Source organism: Mercenaria mercenaria, chromosome 18 (assembly GCF_021730395.1).
Source record: "Mercenaria mercenaria strain notata chromosome 18, MADL_Memer_1, whole genome shotgun sequence".
NCBI lineage: Eukaryota > Metazoa > Mollusca > Bivalvia > Venerida > Veneridae > Mercenaria > Mercenaria mercenaria.
Window position 1 is genome coordinate 11036178 of NC_069378.1, and position 12123 is coordinate 11048300.

The 12123-nt window shown below is 35.2% G+C and overlaps 1 long non-coding RNA gene across 1 annotated transcript in view; it reads left to right on the top strand.

Annotated features, from left to right (window-relative positions):
- The window catches only part of LOC128550695 (uncharacterized), a 30611-nt gene extending 19190 nt beyond the window's left edge, over positions 1–11421 (top strand). The window contains exon 3 of the long non-coding RNA XR_008368379.1: positions 11361–11421. This is a non-coding gene — a long non-coding RNA (uncharacterized LOC128550695). The remainder of the gene's footprint in view (positions 1–11360) is intronic.
- The last annotated feature ends 702 nt before the right edge of the window (positions 11422–12123 follow it).

Below are 12123 nucleotides of genomic sequence, written 5' to 3' on the forward strand. Positions count from 1 at the left end.
TTAAGTTAGTTGTGTGCGCGCGTGCGTGAGTGGGAGCGTGCGGGCGGACGTGCGTGTGATTATGTGTCATTCAAGAACTTAACACCCCTTCTTTTTCGGTATTGTGCATAAAATCAAAATGTACTTTTTGAATTGTTTAAGTAACCCGTCTATAAGGTTGATAGACGGGAGTGCTACATAGAAACTTTTAATGAGGCGGTTTACTCTATAGAGATACATAATATCTATAGTGAAAACCCCGTATTTGATTTTATTGATAATACGTTTTAAGATAGAGGCTTGCAATTATCAACATACCCAAACTATTAAACTTTCTTAATAGGTCGGATATCTATTTACACTAAAAAATATGAATGAGTTATTTTAAGAAACAGGTAGCAACCAAAACCTACTGCAAAGTTTTATCGATTTAATGGCAAAGGTGAGATATCATGTTGTTTTGGAAAACCTTAAAGTTCAATACAGTACAGTGCTTTATTATAGACAAAATATTTTGCATTTTCGATTATATTTCATATACGTTCATGTAATTTGTTTGAAATTCTATTTTTTTCTAAAAATAAATAAAAAAAAAACAACTCTCAATATTTAACTTACTTGTGCTTATATTAAACAAATTCAAAAGTTGATGCTTTTAAAATTTACTAACCTTTACGGTTTTTGTTCGTTCTTTGTGTCATCATGTGTTTGCCATGTCTAGTCTGTGCATGCTTTTGTATGTGTGTGCGTATGTTGACCTGTCAGTGTTAGTTTTGTGGACATCTTAAAGATGTAGATTGCACTTTTGAGATGCTGCGAGTTTAGAAAGTAGCTTTCCGTGTTGAATATATCTATTAAGATAAAAAGTCAAGATATTGTACGGTGTTCCTTTAGGGCCAACGTGATTTCACGCTGTCGTCCTTAATGCGAAACCACGAAAATACGATGCATTGTCGCGAAAACACGATGTCATAAAGCACCCTACCCACCGCGAAGGCGAAAACACGAAAAAAAGGGAAATGGAGGGCGGAAACGCGAAAACATGATGCTAGTAGCGCAAAAAACGCAATACTTTTGGCATCGTGTTTTCGCTTAATGGCCTCGTGTTTTCACGATTTCGCCCTTAGGATGACAGTGCGAACCAAAATGGCCAAAACGGAACACCGTAATATTGGTATATTGTTTGTCTTGAACAATCTTGAATAGCAGGTTGATTCGTCATGGACGACACAACTGATGACGTATTTTTCAGAAAATGTTTCAAGGTGTATCAATTTGGAGGTGTCCTCATTAGGATTTTCGAAACAATTTACGACGACATATTTCACTAACATTTGTCAGAGAGATTGATCTTTAGTAGTCTCTGGTAATTTATAAACCTCTTGCGTAAATTACGCTTGCTCGAGAGGTAAGAAAAAAACTAATAGTGGCCACCCATTTATCTCTTTTATGAATTTCAGTATAAAGTTTCAGTTATAAAATTTTTGAGACAAATGACAGTGATCTTCGTGGTATATAATATTGCATATCTCGCTCTGTATGTTTTGACATTACCGGTGTGATATGTTTATGAGACAGACACGTGATTGAACATGTTTATCTAAAGTGGATTGTGTAGTGAGTCTACTACTTTTTATATAAAGATACTAATTATTATTTCCAAATTTTCAAAATGCCTCCTCGAAGTTGCCGTTCAGCTTGCAAAAAAGAATACAATGCAACCGCATTACACAGATTTTGTCTTGTCCCCTCAATTAAGATTATATAATTTATGCCTAAAATAATTAACAAATATTTTTCATGTGAAAATGAAATAAACATTTGCATTCTTTTTTCATTTTCTTTGTCAAAGGTATCCAGGCCGCAGCTTGTAATATCTTTTTAAAGGGCACTGGAATGAGGCTTTGCCCGTTCATTTTCTCACATTTCATTTTCTTTATTTCGTCATTTCGAATTGTACATAAAAATTACAAAACCTCAAATATAAATAAATCGATCCTCTTTGTCAAGCAAAAATGATTTGTGACACACAGTACTGGGCAAAGTATGAATCATAGAACACTTAAATTGTTCTATGCTTGGGTAATGAACATTCTAACACTCTTATAAAGTTTAATGTGGGCACCAGTACTTAGTCCAACGAAATTTAACATATAAAACGATAAAAACATTCCCAGTTTTAAGACGAAGATAAGGGTTTTTACTGTAACAATCACTATTGATTGTAGTTCAAAAATTGATTTGGGTATCAATTTATTAGTTAACTTTTGGTTAAAAACTTAGAGACTACAGGAGTGTGCTTTAACGTCTGTCCGTCCGTCAGTTAGGCCGTCCGATATTTCACCACGGAATTTGATGTTTTAGATATTCCCCATGATGAGAGGACATGTAATGTGAAAAAAATGACACCTGGTTTAAAAGTTAAGGGCAGGGTTAAAGGTTAAGGTTAAATTTCAAGGTGGAAGTTCAACAAGACCTTTTTCTCCTTTCTGGTCAATAGCTGTACCATCCGTGAAGGGATTTTGATATTAAAACAGGGATTTTTTTGTCCGATCCGTACCTTTGTTATGAAATACAGGTTTAGATTGTTGACACAGATCTTTCACTGGATGATACTATGTGTTATTCCCGAAACCCGAACCATTAGCTGAAAGGTCACACTTGAAGGTCAAAGACCAACAGGGCTTTTTAAAGTTCGGTCTCTAACTCAATATGCCTTCAATATATTTTAACTCCAGTTGGCGCAAATGTCACCCATAAAAAGACGATGTGTTATGCGGGGCATCCAGACTTAAGATAACAGTTGGAGGTTTAGGTTGATGGGTTATATTCTCTATGATCATCAACTCTATCATCAATAGAGGGGACCCGCCCGCTTAGCTCAGAAGGTACAGCGTCGGTCTACGGATCGCGGGGTCGCGAGTTCGATCCTTAAGCGAGGCGCATGTTTTCTGTGACTATTTGATAAAAGACATTGTGTCTGAAATCATTAGTCCTCCACCTCTGATTCATGTGGGGAAGTTGGCAGTTACTTGCAGAGAACAGGTTTGTACTGGTACAGAATCCAGGAACACTGGTTAGGTTAAATCCCCGCCGTTATATGACTCACACTGGTTATTCGGGTACCTACTCGTGTGAGCGATACCGCCCTCGTGTGAATTATGTACATGTAGGTTGTTTAGGGTATATAAAAACAATGCCAACGTATGACACATATTTAAGAATGTTGAACCTTTTAAAGACAGATTCGTCCGAGGCAATGCATTAATTCGCACTGGTGAAAATATCAGTCCTCAATAATATTGATATGACTATAAAATTTGAAGAAATGTAGCGAAATTCATGTATTTTGACGTTTTGAGACGTATTTTTCTTTGTTCAAAGTTGAGATAACTGAATTTGCCACTCACCTTGGTAGAACTATACATACTCGACTACAAAACGTTTGGATCATGTACCTGCAAGTTCTTTTTGTTGATAAAATTCCTATTATATGCATCCTGTTGCTGTTTTTGATGGTACCTCTGACGATGGATGAAAATAAACAAAGATACCTACCCGTTTGCACATGGGTACCGTCCTCGTTATGTCAATGAACATTTATAAAACTCCCCGCAGCGATTGCTTCCGCATACGGTACACTAAATAAACGCAATTGAAGGTAATCTAGAAAACAGAAAATAATATTGGAGATAAATTTTCACCTTGTCGTACACCAGTTGAGCTAATAAAGAAATTTGATAGACTCATGGCCAGTTTTTCAACTATTAAGTAATGACTTAAGCTCTGACTTAAGCCGTGTCGGATATATTTACAACGATTTAGTCAGCACCTGAATAACGGGGCTCGACAAATGTTAAACCTTCAATTGGATTTTTCTACTTTGAGCGGTGTCAGCAATGGCTTATCTTTCTATTGTTATTTTAAACCTGGGGCATAGGTGGTTTAAGAAAAGATGCAGGCGGAATATTTAGACTTGGAATTAAATTTCCAGTATGAAGTTAAAGCAGAAATGTTGAGGAGGGAGGGAATGATACGGGACTGAGTAAACCCTTTCGTTATATACGACGATTTGGACTTTTGGATAGATTTTGTCTCAGTGAAGCTAGTATTACAGATGTTTTACTTTATATAAAAGAAAATTAATCCAACGGCGACGCCGACGCCGACGCCGACGCTGGGGCGAGTGCAAAAGCTCTATTTTTATTCGAAAAGTCGAGCTAAAAATGTAACAGATTCAACACTTCCATTTTAACTTTACTAAACTCGCTACGTTTGTACACGTTTCAAAATATACGTGCAGGCATCAATATATCATTAATTATAAATATATGTAAAACACAAATATGTAGGTGAACATATATATATGGATACGCACGTCTGTATATATACGTCTCCTTTCAATGACGTGTGGATTTTGAAATTCATGCATTTGCAAGTGCAATTTGAGTACCTATACTATTGATTTAAATTTACAAATGCATTCCTAATTACAAGTGCATATTACACGTGTTTTGTACATAAAGGTGGAACATTTAGGAATAATGAAAACAATATGACAATTAGCAAACATAGCAATGCTTGTAGTCTTACCTTGAAATAAATTCACCTTTTTTCCCCAGCAATTTTTTTTCATTCATTAGACGGGCGCTAGTGCTTTTGTTTTAAGGAGATGTCACGGCTGAGATAGTTTAGCATTATTACAATACACAGTCGGTATTGAAATTGTGTTTCCAATACATGTGCTCATTAGATAAATCCTCAATATCTATGTGAAAATAAGGGATGTGTTTTGTATGATTGCAACACTGTGAGTTGCTCTAATTACTGACAAATGACTAAAACAATAGGAATTCGTACGAGAGATGGATAGACAAAACGACAGTGAGGTAACAATATATTCTTTTATTGTTTTAATGTATGAGTTGTAAGCTACAATAAAGAATACCCATTTTATGAAAATCGAACTGGAAGTTAGAAATAACAGAAAAAAATTAATTAGGTCATGAGTCATCATATACCTGTCAAAATTTGTCATTAGTTTTCACGAGCTGTCAAAATTACTTTTATCTCTCTATTCTGCAAATGCATTGTTTTTGAAAGTATCTTGGACGGACATTGTAGTGTGTAACTTACTTTACATTCCACATTAATATTTGTGCTTGAAATTGCTTTGTTGAGCTCACCGACGTCACATATGAATGTCTATTGTTTTAGTTTACTGTCTGTTACAAAGGTATCAAATCTCAATATTAAGATGTAAGAATTGTTCCTTTCTGGTAGACAATGGAAACTATTTGGTTGAATCATAATATAACAGTTTTTGGAAAGAACTGAATATTCTTTGGTTTTTTGTTATTCACCGGAAATTCAAAAAGTGACATCACCTTAATGTGTCTTTGTATTTTCTATGAGAAGTAGTAAATCACCAAAGTAACACGTTTTATCTACGAAAACGTACAGCGAAACGGTCCGATGACTGTATCTACATCTTCATAGTGTGTGACCAAGGCTTAGCTAATACATCGCAAAAATACCCGCCGAGTATTAGTAAAAATCCGTTAGAAAACAAGGTTGAGTGATGGCTTAACTAATACTGGTTTGAGCCTTTCTTAGTGCCAGAGTTGAAAAACTGGCCATCAAATTTGCTACTCTTTATACAAGATTTGGCTTTATCATATATTGCATAATATACAGCCATAAAGACTTTCCTATCAATGCTATGCTGTAGTAATTTATTCCATAAACACATACGATCGACAGAATCAAACGCTTTCTTGTTATTACAAGAGCAGATTGTTGGTTTTTTTTTTGTTTTGTTTTTTGTTGTTGTTTTTTTTTTTACTTTAAAATACTGCCTTTAGATTCACAATCACCATTTGCAATACAGAATTAGCAACAGACTATAAGACAGGTAAGATGGCATTTTGTTAAAACCTAAGTATCAGACGAGCTGTAATAACTTTGAAATAATGTACAAATGGTTACCAAAAACAAGCAAAATTTCTCGTCGCTTTCTTATTTTCTTTTCATTTCCCACCATTTTAGCTCTGCTTTCAACAGTTGGATAATAAGCAAATTGCTCGAGGCTTGAATTGTTCGACAAACCTGCAGATCTACTAAACTTCATGCCCTCTTTACCTACCTTAATAGAACATCACTTTTTCCAACACCTATTTTTTCATGAAAGTTCTATCATAAGTTAAAGTAACGATGAAAATAAAGAGGGAGCTGAATAGTTCCTAGTAAAATGCCGGTCAGTTGTGGTCTGCTACCCTAAAATGGCGCGTATATGCTCCTGTCCGCACAATAAACCCCCTACTTCCGGTTTCGATCTGCAAAACTTGTATGTGAAGTGTATAAACATATCTCATTTACATATCTCAGTCATTATGCATTCCAGAAGTGTAAAGGTGTGATTAATGCACTTGTTCTACACGAATTTTCGCACAAAAAAATGGGGAAATAAGGATCTGTTTACTACTGACTTCTTTCGACTACTCAAACGAAGCACATTTTCGGCCGAATTACTGGCTTTATTCCTCAAAACGAAGCTAAACATGGGTCGATCGCAATAAAATATTTGACAAAAAATCACAGAATTTCTGAACAAATTTAATTTTGTTTTTGTTGCAAACATTTTAACCCCATAGCAACTTGAATAACAAGACAAAACGTACGGAAGTCGCAATATTCAATTGAAAATGCACCTAAGAATGTGTCTGTGTAGGTGGATCTTGAAAGCGAACTTGAAGAAATGTGAGAAGTTTTTCTTCGGATAGGCTGCTTCCAGTAGCCCAGGAGAGTATAAAAGACCAAAGTTTTATCCTTATCCTAGCTGGTCATTGCATATTATCGCTAATTTTAGAAAAGGGGTCTGCGTCAATGTAATGTTCATTTCAATAACGAGGACGGTATCCGCTGGACTGACAGAAACAACGAGGATGGTACCATGGTACATCGTCAGAGGTATCTTATTTTCTACACACTGTCTTCGAAAAAATCTATCTAATTTTACTGTGCTTCAAGTTTTTTTGAAATGAAAGCAATGGCTAATACACAGAATGACTGCTTTTCATTTTCCTAACAAAAAAATCCTAATATAATCCGAAATAATACCATTAATGGTGAAAATATATACCAGCGCCTTAAAATATCTTCATTTTCGCGACAAAAAAAAACCGTATTTTTTCACAGTTATTCAGATTATATGAGATAGATATTTGACATGGATATAGTTAGGGTATGATCTTACACATTTAATACTAAAACTTTTCAAATCTTCAGTAAAATACGGAATAATTACGTGTTATAGGTGTGAATTTCCTGTTCACCAACATGTACATTAATCACACGAGGGCGGTATCGCTCACACGAGTAGGTACCCGAATAACCAGTGTGATGACTGAAATACTGTTGAAAAACAAACCGCGAAACAAAAAAAAAATCAATAGAGGGATTTTAATTAAGAAATAATAATCTGTTCCTATATTTTATCAGTTAATAAAATATGGGCAGGAGTTTGGATGCGTAGTAATTAAATCACGAGTGCTGCGATATTTGTTTCTTTTTTATCAGAATTTTGAGAAGTATTTATAATTAGTAATTAGTAATCTAACAGCTCGCAAACTAATTATAAACAGAATCATCAAATTAGGCGAGTTGACCCTGTGTTACGAGTAATGAGCTTAACTTTTATATGACGTCACATCATTATGATGCATACTTTATGTCATACATTTATGACGTCACCGCTGAATCATAATTGAGCTAACTGAATTTGCTCGTAGAGACCAGAACGTGTTTTACGGTCCTACACATAAGTCAGTATGACTTTTATCATATTTATGTTTTTGAAATGCTGTTTTCAACCATTTGGCCCTGAAATAATTCGTATGTAATGGAACAGAAGTAGAATCTCTTATGTCACAGAATATTACGTAGCATAAATGTTTTTCATGATGGATTATCGTATCTTTCCCAACAGTATTATCGCTAACTTAAAGTCAAGTACTCTGTCACAGGTCAAAGGTCGAAAGCAGTTTTAGTTAAGACCACAGCTTAAGTCAAAAGTAAAAATTGTTCTTTTTTCCTGTCCAGACTGTAACATATGTTTATGTATTAAGCTCATGTGTCTTATAGACCAAATTAAAAAAAAAGAAATGTTGGTGTAGCTTTTCCTTCATTCAAACTAATTTTCAAAATGAGATGTTATCAAAGTTAAAATTAAATATTTTGTTTTATTTATTGATGTTATGACACAATCGACAACTGTAGATTTTTGTATATGAAAAATCAATGTTATTCTAATATAGAGAGCACATATAATGTTTATATGTCATTTTTCATTCGCTTGTTTGTTTAAAATTTTTAGATGTTATATACAAATTCTCTCTGAAAAATTTATAAACCCAGAAGAAGGTATAAATAAAATATGTGAACTACACCTTGAAGTGCTACATTGATACTATCAACCCATGATTTGTTCCGTCTGAAACACTTATAGCACAATTTCCTTTTCAGTAGACCTACAGCAGCACCTGACATTGATCCGCTAATATCTAAATACATTTATCTGTTAATTAAATATGTATTTGCAATTCCTAAAAAATCCTCGACAGGGATTTGACAAATTATATAAGAGAAACGTTACGTATTATGTGATGGTTTGTTGGTCTGTATGGGTGCGTCCACCTAACTGCCATCATATTTCGCGACCCGAGCAAAGGGCATAAGCTGAGAAGGTAGATGACCTTAACCTTGGGGCTAGCGTCTGTCGTGAGTTTTACACAGGATAAATTAAACATCGGTGCGGAGAAATTTTGAAAGTATAGTTATGGACCTGACAAGAAACATACCTTGTTAACTTTTGATTGTGACCTTGACCTTGGAACTAAGGGCCAGGGTCTCGCGCATGACACGTCGTTACGGGTTGGACAAGAAACAGACCCTGTTAACTTTTAACCCCTAAGTGTAATCTTGACCTTTGAGCTAGATATCTTGGTCTCGCTTATGACACTTCGTTCATTTTGGTAACGATTTATGCCAATGTATTTCAAAATCCCTCCATATTACATTGACCGAACACGAAACAGGCCCTGTCATCTTTAGACCTTAAAGTGAAACCTAACATTAGAGCTAGAGGTCTTGGTCTTTCACATGAAATGTCGTCTTATTATTGTGAACATTTAATTGTAAAATCCCTTCATGGATGGCAGAGTTCTGGACTGGACACGAACTGTAACGGACAGACGGATTGACTGAAAGACGAAGTCTATTTCTTTCTCCAAACTTTTTTTCGAAAAAGGTGTGGGATAATAGCCATTTAAGGATTTGACATAAATAGATGATGGTAAGACGATCAGCAAACGTATGGTACTACATGGAAGTAACTGTTCATGTTTAAAGTGAAGAACGAAAATAATAATTGAAATAATACAATGTAAATATTACGACCATTTTTCGTGTCCGGAGCATAGTTTGATAACCGTTCGAGGTTTTGATTTTACGTTAACACAGAGTTAAAATCCACCTCGTCAGCTAAGTATCTAGGAATAACTATCACCAATAATTTGAACTGGTCACAACATATAGAGAACATAACCTCTTCCGTTCGATTTATTCAGAGAAATGCTAGGACAGACAACATAAATGTTAAACAAGCCGCATACACCACCCACGTCCGCCGGCAGTTAGAATGCTGTTCAAGTGTATGGCATCCCTGGCAGAAATTTCTCACGTATAAACTTGAATGGGTCCAAGGGTCAGCAGCTATGTATGTAATGAATGATTACAACTACACAAGTAGTGTAACTGAAATATTGAAATCCCTAGAATGGAAAAGTCTCCAGTACCGCAGGTTAAACTGTTCACTACTTCCGTTTTTACAAAATAAGGACCCAGTCTGTCGCCATTGACCAATGTTACCTGACCCGTTTAGAAATCTTAACTGTTTGATCACTCATTTCAGCACTCAGTACATTGCTAACTCTTATTTCCCTAGAACCATCCATCTCTGGAACGCCTTCCCAACATCAATCAAAGCCAGCCCCTGCCTTAGATATTTTTTTTACAGAGAGGCTGGCGGTGACTACTATGTAATTCTTCCATTCTGTACTATCTAAAGGGTAGTATACTGTCCTTTTATCTTTTACTTTTAATACAGTAATAAACTGAACTTCTCTAACATCTGTTTGTCTGACAGCGCTGACCAGTCATAATTGGAAATCAATTGTTGGTTGTACTGATGTAGATGTAGACGTAGATACATTAAATATATATGTGCATTATTAACTGATGTGTAGATAGCATGGACCGTGTCGATAGGCCAAAGTTCAGGGTAATAAATTGACCTCATATGATAAATTTATCTTTCAAATTTTTATGTCAGAATTGTAACTTAAAAACATTAAAGCGTTTACCTGGAGCTTGGAATAAAGGCAGATGAAAATAAAACGATGGTCAGAGTGGAGTGCAGCAATCAACATTACCAAACCACCCCAAAAATGCATATTTACCGACCTCTCCTTCCCCCCATCCATTTGTTTCCTTCAGTTGTCTGTACATTAGTTTCCTGCCATTGAACAAAATCCTCACCTTCCTTTTTTCCACCTTTTCCATGCAACACATTGACAAAACAATCCAAAAAATATTCTGAAACTTTGAGCGTATATTACCTCCATTTAAAGGCTGTTATTTTTCTGGAATATATGGGCGTGTTCCTTTTTGCGTCACAACAGAACCTGATATTTAATCAAAACGAAAATGCCTGATTTTAATTTTACTTCGTTCAATCTTTGTGGAACTTGATGTGTACATTTATCATTTGAACTCGATCCCTTCTTTTTAGGTCCAAACAAAGTGTTTTCGATCAATAAAAATATGCGTTCTGTTTCAGGGTCCTTTGCGAATCATAACTATGTAGATTTGCGATTTTGCCGCTAATGAAAGTTTCATATCGACTATCAAGTAAAGATGTTACTATTTTAAAGCATAACACACACAATCGACACATCCATGCTGTTTTTAACTTCATTAGAATCATATTGTAAATTTGGTCCCTTTAAGTCATGAAACAAAACTTCCCGCGCGTTAAGTATAGAAGACTGGTAAAAATATATTCAATATGTCGGTAATAAGATAATGTACATTCAAAACTGCAAAAATCATTTATCATGGTGATTGCATATTTGAAGTTAAATCAGTATCAAATAGATAGGCACAAATTCGATTATAGAAAAGATAGCTAGTATAGAGTTTAGCTATAAATGCACCATGTACGTGGACTGTAAAGCTTTCTATTTACTAAACCAGTATATAGCTTTCATATCTGCAAGAAAATATCTATTTAGAATCAATCTTGTCTTTTTTTTCATACTCAGAGTTATGGAGCGTGACTCGCGGATACGAACTGAGACCCCCCTTACAGAGATGATTAGTAGTAAGTGCACATGGAAATAACTTTTCATACTTTTATACAAAACATGCAGTTTCGTAACAATCATATTAAATTATGGTAATTTTTATGTTTACTATTTTGACAGAATAATTAAAAGTAAGCTTTACATACAACCTGTAGGTCTGTTAGCAGTTATAAAAGAAAGTCAATTTGTTTATAATTTCATTCCAGAATGGTATGACATCGAGTGCAAGTATACCCCCGTGGGCAGCTGTATTCTACAAATATGGTATGCGTACACATTCTGTGCATTTTCGTAGCAATGTCATTTTTGAATAATTTATGTTGAAGATTTTTATATAGAGGATTGTTGTTTGTGTTTGGTTCAGTGTTTTATAAAAAAAGTCCATACATCGTATTGCCTAAATCCATTTGTTTTATGAATGTTATTTTAATAAATCTAATTGTCACAGGATGAGAAAAATGTGAAATCTATCCGGGGCTCGAATCCGGGACCCCTCGCTTACAGGGCGAGTGATGTAACAACTGAGCTAACCGGCTGTCTAAAACATACTGTCCCCAGAAGTGAATAAATTCGGACTGTGACATACACCTCCACAAAATGGAAACTAGTTCTCAAGTTCCGGAAGTACATTATATTGCGGGCGTCGGTCCTGTTCGGCACCAAATGTCACAGGGTGAGAAAAACGTGCAGAGAGTCAGGGCATTGAACCCGGGAACAGTTG